General features: G+C 37.1%; 2 protein-coding genes across 2 annotated transcripts in view; one reads left to right on the top strand and one right to left on the bottom strand.

Annotated features, from left to right (window-relative positions):
• The window catches only part of LOC109405519 (uncharacterized), a 77,711-nt gene extending 58,807 nt beyond the window's left edge, over window positions 1-18,904 (bottom strand). The window contains exon 1 of the mRNA XM_019678617.3: window positions 18,171-18,904. The gene's annotated coding sequence lies outside the window, so the exon portion shown is untranslated. The remainder of the gene's footprint in view (window positions 1-18,170) is intronic.
• LOC134285363 (uncharacterized) overlaps window positions 1-23,683 on the top strand; it is a 224,659-nt gene that overhangs the window by 42,808 nt on the left and 158,168 nt on the right. The gene's annotated exons all lie outside the window — the stretch shown is intronic.

Genomic DNA, 23,683 nt, shown 5'->3' with positions numbered 1-23,683 from the left:
CAATGGGCGCGGAGGCGCTTTACGCAGCTTGCGTAACACAAGTTTTTTTTGCTTTATCTTGTTCATTTCAATTTTCTCATGAAAGTCGTCAAAGAATCACTTTTAGAGCTTCCAAAAACGCACACTTTCGTGCGCTGAGAATGTTGCTACGTCATTCCGTTCTAAAGATATTGATGATTTTCTAGAAAATATAGGCACTTTTCAACTATTTTTTTCTTGAGTTACAAAAATTCTTCTTTTGAATGCTGGAAAAATATATTTTTATCTTTGCCCCAACCCGTAATATCGCTTTTTGAACAAACTATGATTTTTGAAGAAAAACGCTAACTTTTGAACCAAAAGAGATAACGATCGTCTCAGCGCATGAAACGACGCGTTTTCAAATGCTCTACAAGTGTTTTTTGGGCGACTTTGATGAGAAATTGAAACTGAAAAACTTAAAACCAGAAAACTTGTTTCTCCTGAATCACCCTAAGCTTATTCAGAAATATATCTCTAGTTTGGTCAATTTTAAAGCTACAAAAAAACTGTCTTCAGCAAACTTGCTCAAAATTGATAGATCTACAAATTTCCAAAGAATGTATATAGCTATTCTTGCAAATAAAAAAGTTTGGTTTCTAATTTCTTAGAAAATATGGACCACCCTAATTTTCATATGCATTGGAAAGAGGGCCTTATTTTGAGGAACAACTTTGTAGAAGACCATATTTGTCTAAAAAATCATTTGAAGGCGCTGAATGCATCTTTCCTCGTAAATCTGGTTCGTGGACCACTGTGCATTGTACCATTTGGGCATGTGTAACTATTTTGGGCACTTGCCGCTATAACTGAGTTGATTTCAAACCGATTGATTTGAAGTTTTGTACAGTTAGATAATGTACGTGCCTAACTCTATGCAAAATTTCAAATCAATCGGTTTGAAATTGACTTAGTTATAGCGGCAAGTGCCCAAAATAGGTTCACCTGCCCAAATGGTACAAGACCCTATTAAGTTAATTCAATTCACTATTCAATTTCTTCCTCTATAAGAAAAAAAGAATCGGCCGATTGGAGAATTGAAGGATGAAAAAAAAGGAAAGCCGAAAATTATTTTTTGTAATTACGTTGCTTATTGCCCTACTTTTCACTCGCGGTTACAACTGCAACGCCTAAATATTCCCACGCCTTCCGATATTCTAAGTCAATTCAACTGTGAAAGAAAAAGATGCATTTCCCCCCCCCCCACACTCCCGTTAGAGTAGCTGCCTGGGTGTGTTTTATTTCAATTTTTCACCAACAGCTACGCTCTAGGTAGGTTCTACCCACCTCACGCGCTGTAAATTGGAAGCAACGGGAAACATACCATTCGTTACTGACTTTGTTTTTATGACCCATCATCGCACCCGGTGATGGCCGGGTGCGATCGTGTTCAAACACGGGAGTCGAGCCGGTAAATCCACAATATGCTTGGTGGGTCAATGGTCGCTGGGTTTGATTGGCGGCGACCGTTTCAAGGCTCAATTGTAAACCTGTAAAGGTTTTGTTTTTGATCTAAAATGTCGTACTGGACGTTGACCAAAACAACATCCGTACGGTGTCCTGGTTTCGCGGGGCAGCGACCGCGCAGCGATGCGTTTGTTTTGTTTTTCACGATCATACATGTTGGGTCCGGTTGGTTTGGTGCAGCTCTGATTACGCTCGGTGGGCCGTCGATAGGAATGCCATGGAACGGATACCCTATCGATCGCGCTAGAATGTTGCGAAAATCAAGGCGCCGTATTGGCCGCATATGGCTTTAGGTAGCCAAAATTGTTTTTGTTTTGAAATCAAGGCGCGGTTTCAGGTAGCCCATATTGTTTTTGTTTTGAAATCAAGGCGCGGTTTCAGGTAGCCTAGATTGTTTTGGTTTTGAAATCGAGGCACTGTATCTGCCGAGAATGGTTTCAGGTAGCCGTGATTGTTTTCACTTGGTTCGATTTTTGAACCCAGGTGAACCATAAAAGGAATGTTGAAAATCGAAATCGTACTGGCGGCATAGGGGCGCCGGAATTGTTTTGTACTCGATTTTGTTTTGACTTCGAGTAAAAGAATGTGGGGTATAATTTCAACGAACATCCGCGGCCGAGCCCGGCTAGGGGTCATTGTGCACAAGCAAGGGTACATTTGAATAACAAGGCGGTTGCTTTGTTTTGAAGAATTGGGTGCCAAGTCCGAAAGATGATGGCGCTAAGAAAGATGATGATGATGATGATGATAATGATGATGATAATGATGATGATGATGACGATGATGACGATGAGGATGATGGTGAAGATGACGATATGACACGCCCAAGCATTGAAGATGCCCAAGTGAGGCGGGGCTAGACAATGTTGGCCTTCGGGTAAAGATTCTTAGAAGGGGTTTTTGCGAACACGCCCAAGTCAGGCGTGGTTAGGAAATTAGGTTTTTTTTATCAGAACTAGGATTTTTGGTAGGGCTTGGGATACGCCCAAGAGAAAAGAGATTTTTCAAGAAGAGAAAGATGTAAAACACGATGTGGACAAGTAGGAAAGGTAGAAGGTTTTGGGACGTTTTAGTATTTACATTTTTTTAGGTTTTTGGACACGCCCAAGATGGGTTGGGCAACGTTAGGAATTTTCGTGACTTCTTCGGGTATTGCTAGGAAATTTAGGCTATAAATACGGAGGTTTTGGCAGTCAGTGAGGGCAGTTGTTGAAGAACAGAGTAATCGAGGAGAGTTCGACGTTAGGGTTGTTGAAGAACGGAGTTGTTGAGTTCAAGCAGTTTGTGAGACAGTGGGTCAGTTTCAACGCTAGAGTGTTCAATCTTGGTTCAGAAAAGACAGTAGTTGTAAAAGTTCAGTTTTTCAACGTAAGAGTAAAAGTCCAGTTCGGTTCAGTTTTTCAACTTCGGTGAAGAAATGCAGAAAGGTGATATAAGAAAAAGTGAATCGTTGTAATATAAGTTAAGTTTATTAAAAAGATATCGTCGGACTGTTATGAATTAAAAGATATCACATTCCGTGTAGTGTTTAGTTGAGCCCCTGGACGGTACAGGGCGCTTCATATGGTGACAGCGAAAAACTGTTCGACAATTAGAACAGCGGGACGCCAATTTTCTGACTGGAAGAAGAAATCAGTGTCTGACAATGAACATCAGTGCAAACCATGAACATTGAACAGATTTGAACAATTGAGAAGAAAACAATGTTACAGACAGGATGGAAAATATGAAATTCGTGGTAGCGCAAGTGATAGTGGAATACAACGTAGTTCCGAATTGGAAATGGCAACGCAACATCCTGCGTATGGAACCGAGTGTCTGGACCAATGGACATAATTCAGCCTGCATTGTTTGATGGTATCGTGAGTATTAACCTTTTGAATGATTAAGTGTTTTGAGATGGTTTACATTTTTGTGAGTTGGTTTGAAATGATGAAAAATTTTTACGATATAAACAAAAACATTTTAATTGAAATACTGTTGTGGGAAAAATAAAGAAGTTATTCAAAAATTAAAAAAAAAGGAAATTATAGTGATTTTCAATAAATAATGGAAAAATATAACAAGAATAATGATTTCAAGAAGAACAAGTGGATGAAAATTACGAACAAATAATACTAGTTAACAAAATCAAAGGAAAGTCGCGGATTTCTGTTAACGATTAAAATTTTTGATGCATAATTACGTGCTGATTTTGAGACCGTGCTTAAAATAAGAAAACTAAGAAGTACAGTTTTTTTTATTATACGAGACAATCGCAACCAAGTTTTTTTTTAAATAATTTACTAATATTTAAATATCTCAAGTTACAATTCACCAAATTTAAATATCTTTTTTGCAATAATAGGAAGCTGAATGTAATATGGTTTGAATATCTGATTATTTTTTTTTCGTCAGATTAGATATTGATGAGTATTGGGAACAATCTCCTTAAATTGTAGCAAAATATTCAATAAATAAAACAAGATTTGTATTTTTCTTTCAAAAAAAAAAATCTTTAGCAGTTGTAGCAATGTTGATTCAAAATCGCCAGCTTTGTACGGGATATCGAAAATATTTTCAGCTCTACTGTATTTTTCTTTCCTTATGCTTTCAAACTTAGGGCATAATTTTACACTAAACATGATTTTCAGCTGTAAACTAGCATTACAATGGAATGGAATCAATTAAAAGTTGAAAAAAAAAAATAATTTTGTAACTATGCAGCTGACCGGCGATAATAAGGTCGTGTTAATTTGAATAAAAAAAAAATCAGTAAAAATATCAACATAAAAATGACCACAAATACAATGGATGAAATAGGCAACAATAGTGGAGCGAACAACGCTAGGTTTGAATTTCCAATAAATTTTGCTATACAGTGTATTCCAGAATTTCATGGTAGTGCGTGTGAATTAGATGCCTTCATATATCAAATTAATTGTTTTTTGAAACCCATAAAACGAATAACTGATGCTAGTGAAAGGAAAAATGCAGAAACCGTACTCATTCAAATTGCACTGTCTAAGCTTAAAGGCCCAGCAGCGGTAAAATTTAAAAACATTCTTGCAAATACTTGGGATGAAGTTAAAGATAATCTCCAAAAAGAATTCGGAATTAGTTTACAATTGGAAGAACTGTTTAACAAAATAGAGACCCTTGAGCAAGGCAAGTGTGAAAGTTTTAAAAGCTACAAAGATCGCGTTCTTCAACTTAAGAGGAATATTGATGAATTCGAAAAAGATTATATTAAAGATCCTACAATTGAGTCATACGCTCAAAGACATTTAAGAATACATTTTCTAGCGGGATTGGAAGATATAAATTTGAAAATTTTTGCAAAAACGAAAAAAGAAGACTCATTGGAAGATTTGCTAGATTACCTACAAGAAGAATGCATCGATGTGGAACAACAAGAACGCATCGAGCAGAGATTGAGGGATTCCCACACTGCAGAATTTTACAGGCAACAAAATGAAAAACAGAAATTCAGTAATCCACAATGTATTGACCACAACTTTCGTAACGATAAAAGTAGATTCAACCAGAGCGAAATAGGTTATGAAAAAGATTTTAACAATTATAGATATCTAGGACAACAAGAAATTTATCGTGGTGATTACCAGATGCCTTATTGGACCAACAGAAATTTTGATGAACGCAACATGGGAATTCAAAACAATAACATTTGCTATGATGAGCGAAAAAACTAAATAACCGGAGGTTCGTTAATTGCGTCCGATCACTCCGTCAATCAGAAAATAATTTAGAAAGGCGCTTATATGCTGCAAGTAATAAGAAAATGATGCCCATGAACATAAATAAGAGTTATAACATACCACAAAAACAAATGGTTCAATTTGATAAATGCATTCCAGCACAAGAAAAAGTATTTATACATTGGACGGGCAATAATCAATTTATGTTAAATATACCCACTGTAGAAAGACCATACACAAAAATCAATTACATGATAGATACAGGCTCACAACTAAACATACTAAGATGGGATGCAGCCCCTAGAATCGGAGCAGCAGACATAGATTATTCTGAATCTGAAAAGTTTTTGATTTCGGGATTCAATGAAAGCCAAACAAGAACGCTCGGATCTACTGAAGTTAGTTTATTAATTGGGAAGTCTAAGTATAAGATAAAATTTTATTTAGTTCACCACTTAAATGTACATGGCATCATAGGAGCAGAATTTTTGAAACAGCACACATTATATATTAGCCACAACTTTGATTATATAGCCCTACGCAAGCCAGATAATGTAGAATATAATATTAACAATATTTCAACAACAAAGCACGTAATGGTATCAGAAAAATCTTGCCAGACTGATCTACAAGATAATAGTAATTGTATACAATATGATAACAATGACAAAAGCTGTCAAGTAAATTTTGATATTGATGAAGTCATAAATGATGAAATAGTTACACAGCCAATCGTATCGAAAAAAGATTATTCATGCAATATGTGCCTTTATGAGAAGTATTATGAGGACGAGGAATGTATAAATCAACATTTTGATGAAGAATATGATAATAATGGATGTTGGAATAAGAATGTAGAAGCCGGGAATCAATATATGCCGGAGGATTTAGATTCAAACCAAGATCTAAGTTTGATAGATAATTTAAATTATGAACAAATACAAAGTAAAAATCGTATCGAAAAATTGCTAGATACAATTGATTTGAAGCATTTGAAAAGCACTAATTACGACGCAATGGAAAATATAATGGCAAGATATTGTGATGTATTTTATTTGAAAGGGGATCACCTGACAGTAACAGATGCAGCAGTACATGAAATTGAAACAATGACTAATGTGCCAATAAATAAAAGGCAGTATAGGTTCCCTGAATCAACAAAGAAACAAATTAATGAGGAAGTTGAAGAAATGCGTCGGCAAGGGATTATTAGGCCCAGTAAAAGTCCTTGGAATGCGCCTGTTTCATGCATACCAAAGAAAGATCTAGACGAAGAAGGAAACAAAAAGCATAGAATTGTAGTAGATTTTAGGGCATTGAATTTGATAACTAAACCATTTGTGTATCCGATTCCACAAATAAATGAAATATTGGATAGCCTAGGTGATAGCAAATACTTTTCAACAATCGATCTAAAATCGGGATTTTATCAAGTTCCTATAGACCCAAGAGATGCTGCAAAAACTGCATTTTCTACACCCAAAGGTCATTTTGAATTCACGAGAATGCCTATGGGGCTAAGAAACAGTCCCTCGACTTTTCAAAGACTGATGAACACAGTTTTATTTGAAATTGAAGATGTTAAAGCAATCGTTTATTTGGATGATATCATTGTTTTTGGAAGAACAATTCAAGAGCATAACGAGAATCTGATTAAAGTTTTGAAAGCTCTTCGTAAACATCATTTAAAAATTGAACCAACAAAATGCCAAATTTTGAAAACCGAATTGAAATTTTTAGGACATACAGTTGATAAAAATGGTATTCGTCCGCTTGATGGTAATATTAAGGCTATACGAGAAATGCCAATACCAAAAACTGTAAAAGGAGTGCGATCATTCCTAGGAACAGTTAACTTTTATGGTAAGTTTATACCAGGAATTGCAGAAAAACGAAAACCTCTGAATGATCTATTGAAGAAAAATGTAAAATTTAACTGGACCTCAGAGTGCCAGAAAGCGTTTGAAGAATTGAAAAACTTTTTAACATCTGACTCTTTGCTAGTGAGACCAAATTACAAGGACACATTTGTTTTAACGACAGATGCTAGTGAATACGCTATTGGCGCAGTTTTATCGAATGAAAAATCAATTGACAGACCCATAGCTTACGCTAGTAGGGGACTTATTGGAGCAGAACGAAAATATCATACAATTGAGAAAGAATTACTGGCCATAGTATGGGCAGTGAATTATTTCCGTCATTATATCTACAATCAGAGGTTTATTGTTTACACAGATCATAGACCATTGATCTCAATATGGCATCTAAAAGAAACTTCATCAGTCCTCACACGTTTGCGTTTGAAATTGCAAGGATTGGAATGCGATATTCGATACAAACAAGGAAAGGATAACGTTGTAGCGGATTTTCTCTCTAGGCTAAATCCAGACAATGAATCAGAAGAGCAGAGTCATCCAGCCGATGAAATTAAATCCGCAAGGTCGAAATTAATTACTGTGGTCACCCGACAGCAAACGAAAAGAGCAGAACAAGAAAACGTATCCAACCAAAAACACCGCGACCGCGATCAAGCGAACAAACAGCTGATGAAAAACTACACCGTTTCTGGCGACAATAACGGGGGCGCGATCGCTGACCGAGGGAACCAAAACAAAAACGCAAAAGATGACCTATATGAATGATAGCGTAAATAATAATTGCACGGGTTCCGACCTAAGAGGCATAAACAAGGTGTCAAATTCACCTCCAGCAAGTACGAGTGCGATATCGGACGAGGCTGAAGTTGAGGAATCCATTATGGCCGACGTTTTCGATTTATGCAATAACACACATACTAATGACACATTTGCAGCAAGCGCATATGATGAATTTTTAGAGATGTCCAAGAATAATCCAACTGATGTAAATCGATTGAAAATTTCTAGGAATTTGAAAAGTGCAGATGCTAATTGTAACATTGTAATTTTGAATAGCAGATCAGCATCTAATGAAATTTCAAAAATTATTGATTTACCCCATGGACTGAAAGATTTTTGCGAAGATGGAGTTGTTTCTGTTCCAGATAGTAATTTATTCGGAATTATTGTGGAAGGCAAAAGTAATTCAATGATTAATACCAAAACATTCTTTTACAAACTTAGCAACTGCTTCAATCAAAATAAAGCGCCGATAACAGCGTCCAAAAATATTCATTTGATTTCGTTCAGAAGGATTAAACAATTTGAAATACTTGAGATGATTCAATTTTTAGCTTTGAAAAATCAAATTACGTTAAGCCTTTATAACGCAGATTCGGAACGCACTGAAGTACGTAATGAAGATATCGAAACAATTCTTCGAGAGTTCCATGATGCTCCTTTAGACGGACATGTTGGAGCAAGGCGAATGCGGAAACGCATTGGTCTTATTTTTAATTGGAAAAACATGAGAAGAGACATCGAGAATTACGTAAAACAATGTGATTCATGCCAGAAAAATAAAATTTGTAAATCCAACAGAATTCCGTTAAAAGTTACTACAACGTCATCCGAGCCATTTGAAAAATTATATATGGACATTGTTGTTCTCCCAGAGTCCGAATGGGGCAACAAATATGCGCTGGTCATGCAGGACGACCTTACGAGATTTTTGGTAGTAGCTTCAATGGACAATCAAGAAGCGGAGACTGTATCCAAAACTTTTGTTGAAAAATTCATTTGTAAATTCGGTACTCCGTTGGAACTGGTGACAGACCAAGGAGCAAATTTCATGAGCAAGTTTTTTAAACACGCATGTAAAATTTTGAAAATCAAAAAAATCAATACAAGTGCTTATCACCCACAAGCAAATTTGGTAGAACGATCAAACAGAGAATTGAAAACATATTTACGGCAATTTGTCGGAGGAAACCCGCAACAATGGGACCAACATCTTGATTACTTTACTTTTGAATACAATACTACAAATAACAGCTCATCCAACTACAGTCCATTCGAACTTTTATATGGAAGAAAGGCAAGGATTCCTACCTCCATATACACTCCAACAGATTCAGATCTAACATATAATGACTATTTTTGCGAAATGAAACAAATTCTTAAAAATTTGCATGAAAACGCCAAAAGAAATTTGATTATATCCAAAGAGAAACGTAAAATTATTTATGACAAGAAAACCGAAGAATGGCAACCTATGTGGGGCGAATTGGTTTTAGTACAAGCAATCCCAACAGGAACAGGTCAAAAACTTCAAAGTAAATGGAGAGGCCCATACGCAGTAGTTGACCTACCCAGCGAACAAGCCACAATTATTAAAAATGGGAACAAATTTGAAAAAGTCCACAATAATAGGTTAAAAAAATATAATGATTGATTAGCTATGCGTAGTCGGCAATGTATAAATTGATGTAAATATTGAAAAAAACAATTATTTCCTAATTACGAATGATTTTTGTAAATGTTAGTTACTAAATATGTTGTTAAAATAAATAACATAGGAATAATATGTTAGGATAGAGGCTTGCGTAGGATAGCTAGGAATATTAATTGAATTATTATATTAAATAAACAATTAACATATATAATTGTTGTAAGGTTCACAACAAAGCGGTTAACGATTGGAGAGCATACGAATTAACTTAATTGAAATTATATCGTAGCAACTTAAAAGGAATTGATAAAAAAATAAAATGAAAAAATTATGATAATTGCAATAAATAAATAAATAATTTTTTATGAGAATATGGAGTGACATAAAGAAACGATGTTTTCGGGAAATTTGGTACAGCTGAATTATAACAAAAATGCGTCCATCAATTCGGCATGAGTTTGAATGCAAGAACGATTTGAATGTACCGAAGAGCTGAAAAGGGGTAATTTGGGATGAGGAAACATAACTATGCAAAATGATTAATTGAAAAAGGTATATAGAAATTGGGAGTGAAGAATTGGGCAAATAATATATTGGGAATAATATGATGGGAAATACAAAGTAATCTTGAAAGGGGAAATATCATTGGGGTATATCGGGTAACAATAGCGGGGAATGCATAAGAAGAAAAATAATAACTTGAGAGATTCTTCAATAAAGAAGCAGCTCTATTTAACGTTAATACATATGGGATACATAATAAATGAGGTTTGAACAAACAAACAAAAGACATAAATTGTTGATTGAGAGTATTAATAATAAAAAGAAACAATGACAACAACCGAACGATTATTCTCTGAAATGATAAAGCAAAACGGATTAAACAAAAAAAACAATTTAGAAACAATTTAGACCCTAATGAAACTACGGAGGACGCTCCTATATAAAATGGCAATGTTACATAACATTTTTGAAAGTATATACGAGATCGGATGAAAATTGAATGATGAGGACAAGGGAGGGCCCCCCAGAATGCTTGTGAATGTTGAGTGTGAATGATGAATGAATAAGTTATTTGAAAAAAAAAATATAATAATAATATGTGAATGAAAAATGAAGTAATATTTATAGATTCGGAATCATTAGATGGCGTCAAGAAACAAAAACTAGAAATTAACATAAATATATTTATATTTTATCAAATCATGAATTAAACACAAGATCTAAGTCTCGTTACAGGTATCCATCCAAAAACCTTATTCGGTAAGGGGGAGAAGTCGTAGCAATAAGGCGATCAAGCCGAGCCTGCGAAAGGAAACGGAGCAAACAGGAATTGAAAGAAAACGCACTGGAGAGAATTCTGCAGTGAGATTTTTTTGGAATTGGTAATACAGACGTTTATAGTGATCCTGCAGAAGCTTTCCATTGCTACAACTCACATTTTAATATTTTACGGTTTTTGAAAAAAAAAAACAGTTTATGACTATTAAGAAAAGTAACGGTAACAGAGCATGATTAATGTAATGGTGCATTTTTTTTTTAATACTATTGTAAAGGTTATATTTTGCACATACAAGAAAAACAAATAATAATAACATGAAGACTAAAAGTTCAGTTTGCCATGGTAGATCAATATTTTATAAATCGATGGTTTCGACAGAATTAAAAATACAACTTCCTCGAGAGATGACGCGGGAGGACAAGACAAGAAGGCAACACCTGGCGAGAGCAATCAGAGGAGCAATTCAACGGTACCTCTATGAAAACGTACCACGGCCAATTGGTACGATGACGAGGAATAACAGATCGGATGGAAAGTTGAAGGTCAAAGGTGCTGGTATGGCGGAGGAGAGAATTCAACGAACATAATTTTATCACCGGAGACGATTCAAGGTCAACTCGGGTGGCACATCGAGACAAATATTATTGTAGATCTGCGAATCTGCTAATATGAACCAACCCAATGCAGAGCATCGGGAAAAACTACAACAACAACGACAACAACAACAAAACAACAACAACAAAAACAACAACAACAACAACAATTCATACAGACATATGATGAGAGGAGGACGTCTTCAAAGTTTCCCAAATTAACCGACATAATGTAATGTTCACCAACCGCATTACATTCACCATTGAGAAAGCACTTACTCCGTGCTTCTTACAACAACAATTAACAGTAACCATAACCCGGAAAGCAACATTTCGACATCATCAAAAGGTTTGGAATTTAAGCCAACTAATTACAAACTCTTTAAAGAATGTGCAACAGTTCCACAATTTGCACCAGGTCAAAGACAACAATATTCGCATCACTATTGAGATTGATCCAATACCAACAAAATTCAGAAGGCGGCGATAAGTAATCAACCATAACACCGTAAATGACAATGATAAACAATCCAGTTCGGAAGGCAACTTATGACACTATTTCGAGAAACAACAGAAAGCAACAGTAAAACTAATTCTTCTGTCTGCAAACGACAGCGCGGGAATTCCAAGCAGGGAAATACGATTCAACCGAGGTAATATCCGGATACCAAAGCTTCATGGTCACGTTCCCACAGGAGACGACATCAACTGAATCAACTACATCATCTTCAAGACAAACCAGTACAACAGAGAAGCAACGATACCATTCATCTGAGACCTGAAACTAACCAATTGATCTGGACATTTAACAAGAAGAGGTAGAAATCAATGGTAGACGAACAACCCCTACGACGAATCAAGAGGAGCAGCAGCAAGTACCAATGAAGTCAATCTCTTGAGGAAGAATGTAAGAAGGTTAATACAAAATTTAAAGTTTCTTTGGGATATTCAGATCAATCAACTGTAGTGGAAAATATTGTAAGACACTTACTGGGAAGATAAAGATTAGTTTAGCAGTTTCAGTTTAGAAAATTAACGATCATCGTTAACGTCATCATCTAAATGAAGTTTTGGGGGATACATTTTACCCACATCCTTACATTTGAACGTGATTTTATACACGTTCAAACTCCGCTAAGTGGGAGGGCATGCAACGCCTAAATATTCCCACGCCTTCCGATATTCTAAGTCAATTCAACTGTGAAAGAAAAAGATGCATTTCCCCCCCCCCACACTCCCGTTAGAGTAGCTGCCTGGGTGTGTTTTATTTCAATTTTTCACCAACAGCTACGCTCTAGGTAGGTTCTACCCACCTCACGCGCTGTAAATTGGAAGCAACGGGAAACATACCATTCGTTACTGACTTTGTTTTTATGACCCATCATCGCACCCGGTGATGGCCGGGTGCGATCGTGTTCAAACACGGGAGTCGAGCCGGTAAATCCACAATATGCTTGGTGGGTCAATGGTCGCTGGGTTTGATTGGCGGCGACCGTTTCAAGGCTCAATTGTAAACCTGTAAAGGTTTTGTTTTTGATCTAAAATGTCGTACTGGACGTTGACCAAAACAACATCCGTACGGTGTCCTGGTTTCGCGGGGCAGCGACCGCGCAGCGATGCGTTTGTTTTGTTTTTCACGATCATACATGTTGGGTCCGGTTGGTTTGGTGCAGCTCTGATTACGCTCGGTGGGCCGTCGATAGGAATGCCATGGAACGGATACCCTATCGATCGCGCTAGAATGTTGCGAAAATCAAGGCGCCGTATTGGCCGCATATGGCTTTAGGTAGCCAAAATTGTTTTTGTTTTGAAATCAAGGCGCGGTTTCAGGTAGCCCATATTGTTTTTGTTTTGAAATCAAGGCGCGGTTTCAGGTAGCCTAGATTGTTTTGGTTTTGAAATCGAGGCACTGTATCTGCCGAGAATGGTTTCAGGTAGCCGTGATTGTTTTCACTTGGTTCGATTTTTGAACCCAGGTGAACCATAAAAGGAATGTTGAAAATCGAAATCGTACTGGCGGCATAGGGGCGCCGGAATTGTTTTGTACTCGATTTTGTTTTGACTTCGAGTAAAAGAATGTGGGGTATAATTTCAACGAACATCCGCGGCCGAGCCCGGCTAGGGGTCATTGTGCACAAGCAAGGGTACATTTGAATAACAAGGCGGTTGCTTTGTTTTGAAGAATTGGGTGCCAAGTCCGAAAGATGATGGCGCTAAGAAAGATGATGATGATGATGATGATAATGATGATGATAATGATGATGATGATGACGATGATGACGATGAGGATGATGGTGAAGATGACGATATGACACGCCCAAGCATTGAAGATGCCCAAGTGAGGCGGGGCTAGACAATGTTGGCCTTCGGGTAAAGATTCTTAGAAGGGGTTTTTGCGAACACGCCCAAGTCAGGCGTGGTTAGGAAATTAGGTTTTTTTTATCAGAACTAGGATTTTTGGTAGGGCTTGGGATACGCCCAAGAGAAAAGAGATTTTTCAAGAAGAGAAAGATGTAAAACACGATGTGGACAAGTAGGAAAGGTAGAAGGTTTTGGGACGTTTTAGTATTTACATTTTTTTAGGTTTTTGGACACGCCCAAGATGGGTTGGGCAACGTTAGGAATTTTCGTGACTTCTTCGGGTATTGCTAGGAAATTTAGGCTATAAATACGGAGGTTTTGGCAGTCAGTGAGGGCAGTTGTTGAAGAACAGAGTAATCGAGGAGAGTTCGACGTTAGGGTTGTTGAAGAACGGAGTTGTTGAGTTCAAGCAGTTTGTGAGACAGTGGGTCAGTTTCAACGCTAGAGTGTTCAATCTTGGTTCAGAAAAGACAGTAGTTGTAAAAGTTCAGTTTTTCAACGTAAGAGTAAAAGTCCAGTTCGGTTCAGTTTTTCAACTTCGGTGAAGAAATGCAGAAAGGTGATATAAGAAAAAGTGAATCGTTGTAATATAAGTTAAGTTTATTAAAAAGATATCGTCGGACTGTTATGAATTAAAAGATATCACATTCCGTGTAGTGTTTAGTTGAGCCCCTGGACGGTACAGGGCGCTTCACAACGATAAAACGGCCTACTTTTCTCCACTAAAACAAAAGTGCCGAAAAGTACTACTTTTCGGCACTCTTAAAAGTGCTGAAAAGTAGCACTTTTCGGCACTTTTGCCAGCACATACATTTTGCTCATAACCGCGTTTTCCTTAGATACAGCTACTGCTCCTACATCCAATTAGCAGCTCGAATCCAAATCAGGACTATTCACGTTCCGATTCGGGCCACTGATAAAGTGCAGAAGCAGCAGCGGAAGCTTCTTTTGCTCCTTCTCATGTTGCTGATTGACGACGACGACGGGAACTTGAAAATTTGTGACACCTTCTACACCACAGCCTACCTGATCGAACAAAAAACTGCGCCGGTGCGCATGGATGCATCCACGTGGTTCCTCCTGATTTCATGTATGTGTAGCTAGATAGATTATCCGGAACGGAAATTTTTTTTTATTTCATTTGAGAACAACAAACGCAAATGAAGACTTGGATGGTTAAGAAATGTTGAATATCTCAAGAACTAAAAAAAAAAACTTCGAAAAATCCCAAACTCGAACCTGTAGCAACATCAACTATCGTTAGGCATCGGAATGTGCAAACTCCCATTGAAAAACTTCGTTAAGAAGAAAATTATGGAGGGGCAAATCGTACTTGGCCTTTTTTTTCGCCCGACTTGACCCACTGATCCACCGGCCTTACTCCGTCCAGAAGTCCAAGAAAATTTTGACCCCGTGTATTTCCAAAACTACAGTATTGTGCGAGTTTGTGTTTAAAATTTGGTTGAATTCTGTTAAGAAATGGGCTGTTGGCGATTTTTTGAACTTTTATTTTTTACCTGGGGTTAAACAGGTTAAATGTGCGGTACAGTGCGCAAAAAGTGCTTACCATGACGATTGCAAATTTATGATCTGAAATGCGACGTTTAAATCGAAATTGCAAGAAAACGATAAGAGATAGAAGTTTGATGTCAGAGAACGAAATGTAGAGTGAAACAGGGGCCACAACTTTGCCAAAAAATAAATTTTAAGTCAAATGTTTTCCAGAGTTCATTATATAGGTCATAAATGGTCAAAATTGCATTGCAATCGGTTCATTGAATCCGGAGATATAACAGCTCAAAGTTGGCTATCGGATAATTTTACCTTTTTCAAGAATATTTATAACTTCGTGCAGAATGGCCCGATCTTTTCTAAATTTGGTCCACTGATGCACAACTAGTTGATGAACTTACAGTAAAAAATTGAGAATATTTGATGCACTTGTTGAAAAGTTACAGCAAGTTGAACATTTTTTGAAAAGTGAAAATTTTGCCTGTCCCGATCATTTTGTCTATCCCCTGTAAATACATAAACATATTTCAAATAGGTTACTTACATAATTCGGTCAATAGCTTAATTTTTAATGATTCTCAACTTTACCAGTAACATCTGTGCATCAAGCATCTGTGATAGTAGATTTTAAGGTTATAATAGCAAAGATTAATTTCATCTGTGATTATTGGAATATAGTTGAAACTTTTATGTGTTCATGAGGCTGACACAAATTTCGATTTTCTCTTATGTCACCCCCTACCCCCTCGGAAAAATTTGGTCAGAATTCCACTTTTTGAGGGGGACAAAAATTTAAAAAAATAAATTATTCAAAAAATTTAAAAATTTAAGCCCAGTTTCGTGTTTAAAAGGATTCGCTCAAGTAGATTCTTGAACGATTCCTGGCAGAAACTTTCCACAGTGACAGACATCTGAATTGTCATTTCTTCGTAACTGCGTACTGCTATCGAAGAAAAGTGGTTTCTTGGGCGATTCAGGCAAGGAATTTCCCATGCATCAAGATATGCCAAAAAATCCCTTCTGAACTGCAAACATTAAAGGGCTGTGAATTTAGAGTTGTCGAGAAAATTTCTTAACAAATTCGATGAGTTTGATGATTTTGCCTAATTGCTTGGGTATTTTTCATCAAAAACATTTATTATTTATAAATCCCCCCTTGACGAATCAACGAGTAAAGTCACAAAAGAAGAAAATAAGATTTGTTCCGGCCTAATTGTTTAAAATATAATCTGTAAATAGACATAGGGTTTATTGAATAATTCCGCTATTGCACTATGAATTCTCAAATTTGCTTTAACATGCCATTTCTCTGCAATACACTGATTTCTGGCTAACACATTCTTTTCTCTTTGTATGACGACTTCTCCTATCGAAATAATGGCTGTGTCATCACGGGCAGTTTGCGTGTCAATTTCAAAAGTCAATTTAGCTTTTTAACAGCCAAATTTACAAGTTATAAGATTTTTGACGCTTTATTCGTGTTCAGAAGTGGAAAAGGTGGTGTTTAATTGTATGCTGATCAATTTCACCCCAATGTGATATTTTCATTTTTTGGTGTTTGAAGTTATTTAACTTTATGTTAAAATTTGTTGAACCGAAATTGTGTCACGTAGTTTTATAGTAGTAGACCCAGTACTGATTTTTCAGAAATTCTTTCGACAATATTTGATTTGGTGATCATGTTATCAGCAAAAGTTGTTTTAAAAGCGATCAATTTGACCCCGGTTTACGATACGGTTATCTTTGCTTTGTATGACTTTTCAATCATCTTATATCATAGCTGACTAGTGAGTTCAAAAGTAGAAAACAGTGCAATTTGGCATTTTTTTTAAGTTATATGCACCTATTTTTTATGTGATCCATCTTGTCCACCCTTTCTTGAAATAACTGATGTAATTCTACGCCAAATTCAGCATTCCCTAAATCATGTGCATAATTTTACATTGATGCAAGGATTCTTCTATCTGAGATGAACCATGAAACTTTAGTGTATTAAAAATCCTATGAGGCATGATACAAAAGTGCATTTCCAGTTTCCGCACAATTGTTGCAACCTACCCTCTCACAGTCTGCACATAAAAGATCAATATTTATAGATCGCTTGGAACATGCGCGACACGCTTGTGTCATCTTTTGTAAATGTTAATTATTTTTGACACTTATGGTACAAAGTGCGGTCCAACCAACTGTTCAAGCTTGAAGCCGCGTTCAAGCAATATGTACTAACAAAAAAAAATGTTTTGAAATGCTGCTAAACGAATCGAAGGACTAAAAGTTTGCCTATTTACTCTGTGACATGCTGCCATGCCCTGAATTGTAACCAGTATTGGAGAGATATACAGCCAAGCTTTACCAATGACTAAAAATTCGTTGGTGGCTTGGTCCAGCTGGCGTGGAACAAGCTGCAGTCTCAACCTTAGCCACAGCGTAGCTCCGCATGATCGCATTGAACTACTTTGTGCCTATGTTCAAAAAGATAAAAAATAGTATGGTGCAAATAGCTTTCAAGGAGATGGAAAAGACCTACCACCACACTTTTAAATAAAACAGAGATTTGTTAATGACTTTATAGCTAGGTTGCTTTGTTATTATAGGGGAGATCGGAACGAAGAATGTAGGCACGGGCACGGTACCGAACGTCGTCGACAGAACACAACGCACCGCACAACACACCCACCTGTTATCTCTCTGTGTCGATTCTACCGTAGTAGGCACGGGATATAAGCGGACAGCAGCATGGGCTATAAGTGTGCACTACTAGTGTGCATTCATGCTTCATTTTCATTATTTTTCATACGGTTTAGCTGCAGCGCGCTTCGCCTACTGTGCGAACATGAAATATTTCTGTAAGCATTACATAACTAATAACACGTAATATATTTCGATTCAATACATACATAAATCTATTGGGCAATACATAAATCTCACCTTTTCCTATGTGCACGATTAATTGGCAACTCGACGTGTGTGTAAAGAGAGGTATATGCGTTTCAGTAGCTGTCGGTCGATACGTCGTTCATTGTATAGTTTTCTCGGTTGCTGCAGTTTTTAGCACGTTTTGGATTTTCGATTTTACCATTTCTCATCACAAAGCACATTTTTGATACTATTTATCATTTTCTAGCTATCAGTGCAGCTGTCGTTGCTTGAAGGATTGCATTTGAAACACCATAAACACTATTTGATCGGATGGCAAACGGTTTGTTTTCATTAGTAGCTACGCGACGAGCCGACTACAACGGGGATATACGCGCAGCGCCACATTACCTAGTGGTTCACGTGTTGAGCGCGGCAAGCTTTACCGAATACTAGTCTTGCGGGTGCACAAACAAAACCCCGCAAACGAGTTTTTCGTGTTGCACGAGAAATCCCCACCAGCACCGCTGGCGAGTGCGGTCGGTTTGGTCGGCTAGACCAGAGCTGCCTATGGATCAGTGGATCTCAACGTTTCCCATCTCCTCCAGAATGCCATTGACGTCATAACATACTGGCATGATGCTATTACGGTAAAATAGGATTAGAATCTGTGCTCAAGTTCTTCAGATTTTAATCTGTTTTGATAATAAAAAAAAATGGTTTAACCACAGATCGTTATGATCGTGCCACATGTTTTGGAGGCTAATTGTAAGCCATACTAAAGCATTTAATGAAGGCTACCTTTTTCTCTTTCTTGGCGTATCATCCCAACTGGGACAGAGTCTTCTGAACACACCCACTGTCAGCTGAACTTAGCTTTCTTTGTCAATTGATTATTTTCGCATCCGCATATTAAGCGCCAGACACAAAAAGACTCTATGTCCAAATTAAACCAATTTCCGTTACGAATACGAAAAGATATACCTAGTTGCACGTGTTTCGTAACACATGGTCTTCCTAATTATACACGTTTTGGCAATGTGGAAATCGTTGGTCTATACAGAAGATATTTAATATCGCCTACAATCTTTCCGTGAATTATGATATTAAACGTCAACATGTATTAAAATTGTATACATACCTTACAGTGCGTTTTTCATGTATCATGTATCAATGGACCGCAATTTGTTGATTGGAAAACGCTGATAGAGACAAACAAAAAAAAAACCGCGCCAGCTCTGCAAATCGTATACATATTGTACATTCACCAGAATATACGTGCAAAAAGTATCGAACAAAGATCGTTGAATCACTGTCCAAAAATGAAAAAAAAAATGGCAAACAATTCGATCGCAGAGACAATAATAACAAAATAAATAAAATGTGATAGATTGCTTGCCGCGCATCAGAGTAGTCGTGGCTCAGAAAACTGAAATCAAAAACAATTCCGCCGGCTCAGCGTTGATGCCTATTAGATTGGCTTTCATATCAATGAGGCTAAGCCCCGCGTAGTGTTTAGAATAGGTTCAGATATCGACCTACACCTTAGCAGCAGTTGCAAAAAAAACTATACTTATATACATTTACATACCACGAGGTTCAGTGCTACATTTTACCCACCCATAGGTGCGACACAGTCACTGAAAGAATTTCAACGCTGCATAGAAACCGAACCGCCACTGTCGTGCTGCTGTGGCTTCTACTTTGCCATGACTGGCTTCAATATACCTTACCTAGATGCAATTAACTATCATTTAAGAGTTCTGCGCTGTTCGTGCTATAGTAGCAACCACCGCCGTGATACATATAGATCGTGAGGGTGCGGTCGCTTTGGTCAAAATATGCGTTGCCCTCAGTTGCTCTGTTTTTCCTCAATGCTATTTGGCTGGATGCTGAAGCATATACCAAGCAAGTAAATATCTGTCGGTAAATGTTCTTCGAGGCGGCCCACAAAAGCACAAGACCGCACCTAAAACAGATCGTATCGTTGGCAGTTACACCGAGAAGAGAGACTTATAAAACCATTTACAGGGCTTGAAACGAAACATCTATTTAAGGGTTTTCGGGGCAGTTTGGCAAAATATTACATTTGCATTACTAACGGTATTATTAAAAAAAAATCAAACATAAATGGGATCATCGATCCGAGATAACCGAATACTTAAATTGCGTAAATTTGGAACGATAGCGAAACAAATCCTAGAAGTATTCAAACTTGCTGCCAGGTAAATTATTGTCAAGGGGCGCTTTTCGGACCTTCAAGTCCATTAATGATTCGTACATCTCATTGACAAATTATAAGTTGCCAAAGTAATGAACCATGAAACTTAGCATTATACAAAATGCCTGCGACCTACCCAATGAGCTGATATGGATTAATGCACGAATTTATACGGGCTGAGAAGCAGCCTTTGTTCCAATTGGGACGTAACGCCAAGGAAAAGAAGAAATCGTAGTCATAGTCGTAAATAGTATCAACGGAGCGGCTCCGGTTTTCAGGTACCCCTTTTTTCGGCAGTTTGTGGTGAATCCATAACTTTTTTACCCAGAAAAGTTGCATTCAATTTCTACAGGTTGAGGTTACCTACCTTGATACCTTGTTGGCTATAAAGTAACTTTACCCCAACGCCCAGCGTATAGTAGAGCACCATCTTCGTCGGTCTTGAGCGATCCAGTTTCCCCGAACGTGTAAGGATCGTAGATCTTCTTCAACCGCGTGCAGCCAGCGAGTTCGCGGCCGCCCACGTAGTCGTCTACCTCTACCGGGTTCTCTGCTGCATATTGTTTTCGCTATTCTTTCTTCCGACATTCGCACTACGTGTCCAGCCCACTGAAGTCTACCGTATTTTATACGTTACACAATATTCGCATCCTCGTACACTTGGTACAACTCGTGATTCATGCGTCTGCGCCACACTTCATTTTCTTGTTTCCCACCGAGAATTGTCCGCAGAACTTTGCGCTCAAAAACTCCAAAAACTTTTCGGTCTACCTCATTTAGCAGGTTGAGGTTTGGAAGTTTATAAGGGAAATACCGGTTCTTTATCATCTTAATGATTATTTTTTTGGTAAATTTACCGGTAAATCGATTTTTTTACCTGGTTTTCACCAGAAAAAAAAAAGACTATCTGGAACGACTCAGTTACACGACTTGTTTTTCAACTAGATTTGTTTAGTTTTACAATCTGTCCGACTGTGTCACAGGTGAAGTGAATAAAAAAAAACGATTTAATCCACCTATGGTGAACAGAACCCTTCTTACACTTATTAAAATTATTGTTGTATTATTTGTATTTAACATATTTATTTTGTGTGATTGACCAAAAAGATCTAGAAAATATTGTGAATTTGGCATCTAGTGGATTGGTTTCCAAAATAGCATCATGGACACTGGGCCAGAAATGCCAGACATCTCCTAGAATCTTGTATGGAATGTTTAAAAAATAGCTTACATAAATATTCTGGAATATTGAATCTTTTGTTAACTGCCAAAAGATCTTGAATCGATTAACAAATGGATAAGAAAATCAACGAGATATACTTTGTCTAATATCTCTTAATTAGTCGAATACATTAGCTCCGAAGTACTTTGTATTCATGGTTATGGTCTAAAAAGGACAAAAATGATATATCTACTATGCTAATCAGGCATTAGCTAGTTATTTTGGCTGCCCGGTGCTTGCATCTGTCTCACAATATATAAATTCAAAGCTTTCATTTAACATATTGTTAGTTTTTTTAGAATTCCTATTTATTTGTAATTTGTTATTTATAATTTTGTTGAACACAATTACCTGCTAGTATACGCTTTATATGAGGTCAGCATTTTATTGAAAAATAATTTCCCATAGACTGGTTAAAAGCTCATGCAAGATAACAAGCGAATATAATAATAAAAACCCGATTTAATCCGCCTATGGTGAACAGAACCATTCTTACACTTATTAAAAATATTGTTGTATTATTCGTATTTAACAAATTTATTTTGTGTGATTGACTAAAAGTTTTAGAAAATATTGTGGATTTGGCATCTAGTGGATTGGTTTCCAAAATAGCATCAGAACATGGATTAAACTACCAGAAATGCCAGACACCTCCTAGAATCTTGTATGGAATGTAAAAAAAATAGCTTACATAGGGTATGGCGCCTCTTGGGCAGTGGCTTCTATATTCGTCTGTTTTCTGCTATAACTCAGTCAATTTTGAACCAGTTGGCTTGAAATGTTGTACACGGGTAGATACTATACCTATCTCACCGCATTCCAAAAACTGTGTCAATTGGTTCAAATTTGACTGAGTTATAGCGGAAAACAGACGAAAAAGCGACCGCCGAAGTGGCGCGATTCCCTATTCTGGAATATTGTATCTTTTGTTAACTGCCAAAAGATCTTGAATCGATTAACAAATGGATAAGAAAATCAGCGAGATACACTTTGTCTAATATCTCCTTATCAGTCGAATAAATTAGCTCCAAAGTACTTGGTATTCATGGTTATGGTGTAAAAAGGACAAAAATAATATATCTACTATGCTAATCAGTTTTGGAATTAGCTAGTTATTTTGGCTGTCCAGTTCTTGCATTTTTCCCACAATATATAAATTCAAAGCTTTCATTTTACATATTGTTAGTTTTCATAAAATTCCTGTGAATTTGTAATTTGTTATTTATAATTTTGTTGAAAACAATACCGTATGCGTGATAATGTTTGCACCATCGTCAAATAAAATTCCAGTTTGACTTGTAAAGACAATGTATTGGTTTTATTTGCAGGCATTTAAGCTATTACTCATATCCTAGTAGGCTGTGAATAAAAAGTGTTGATTTTCTTAGTTTTACACTTGCATAATGACTAAGTGGCAACCTAGCTCGTGATTTGTCCACGCGCAAATGTCGAAAAGTATCCGTGGTAGTGTCAAAGTCAAGATTAACAATTTTTGAATTTATTTTTTTATTTTGACATTGCATAATGGTGTAAACATTGGCACACAAACAAAAGTTAACTATTGATTCTGGAATTTGGTACGGATCGATAGTTTTTCGGAAATCGAAAAAAACGGAGGTTGCGTTCGGGCAAATTCAAGACTTTCTTATATGGCGCTACTCGTAGCTCCTGGATGCCATTGGTAATAATGTAAGTTTCTTTTCTATGGTCGAAGGATCATAAAGGCCACCGTAATTTTCCTTTTCGATATGCCATGCCGTTAAGTCGCTGATTTCGCGTTTCTTTGCCATTTTTCTCATTGAGCGCATATAATTCACCCAAATCTTATTTTCGGTGGCAGCGATAGCTTTCTTAATCCATGTTAACCTTGGACGACCAGTGGACACCTTCGGGAATAGTTGCCCTTGCTTTTTTTCGGTCTAAGACTGTTTTACGGTTCTCCTGAACACTCCTGAAATGTCTTTTTTAACATTTGCGCGTGGACAAGTCCCGACTACCGCTGCTACCCCTTCATGGTGCAAATTTTAAACTTAAGAAATCGGATTTTTTTACCCGCAACCTACTGTGATATGAGTTAGAGCTTACGTACATGCAATAAAAACCAAGACATTGTGTGTACAGGTGATATGGGTACCTTATTTG

Source organism: Aedes albopictus, chromosome 1 (assembly GCF_035046485.1).
Source record: "Aedes albopictus strain Foshan chromosome 1, AalbF5, whole genome shotgun sequence".
In the NCBI taxonomy this organism is placed as follows: domain Eukaryota; kingdom Metazoa; phylum Arthropoda; class Insecta; order Diptera; family Culicidae; genus Aedes; species Aedes albopictus.
Note: the sequence above shows the minus strand (reverse complement) of the source record. Positions and strands in the feature narration are given on the sequence as shown.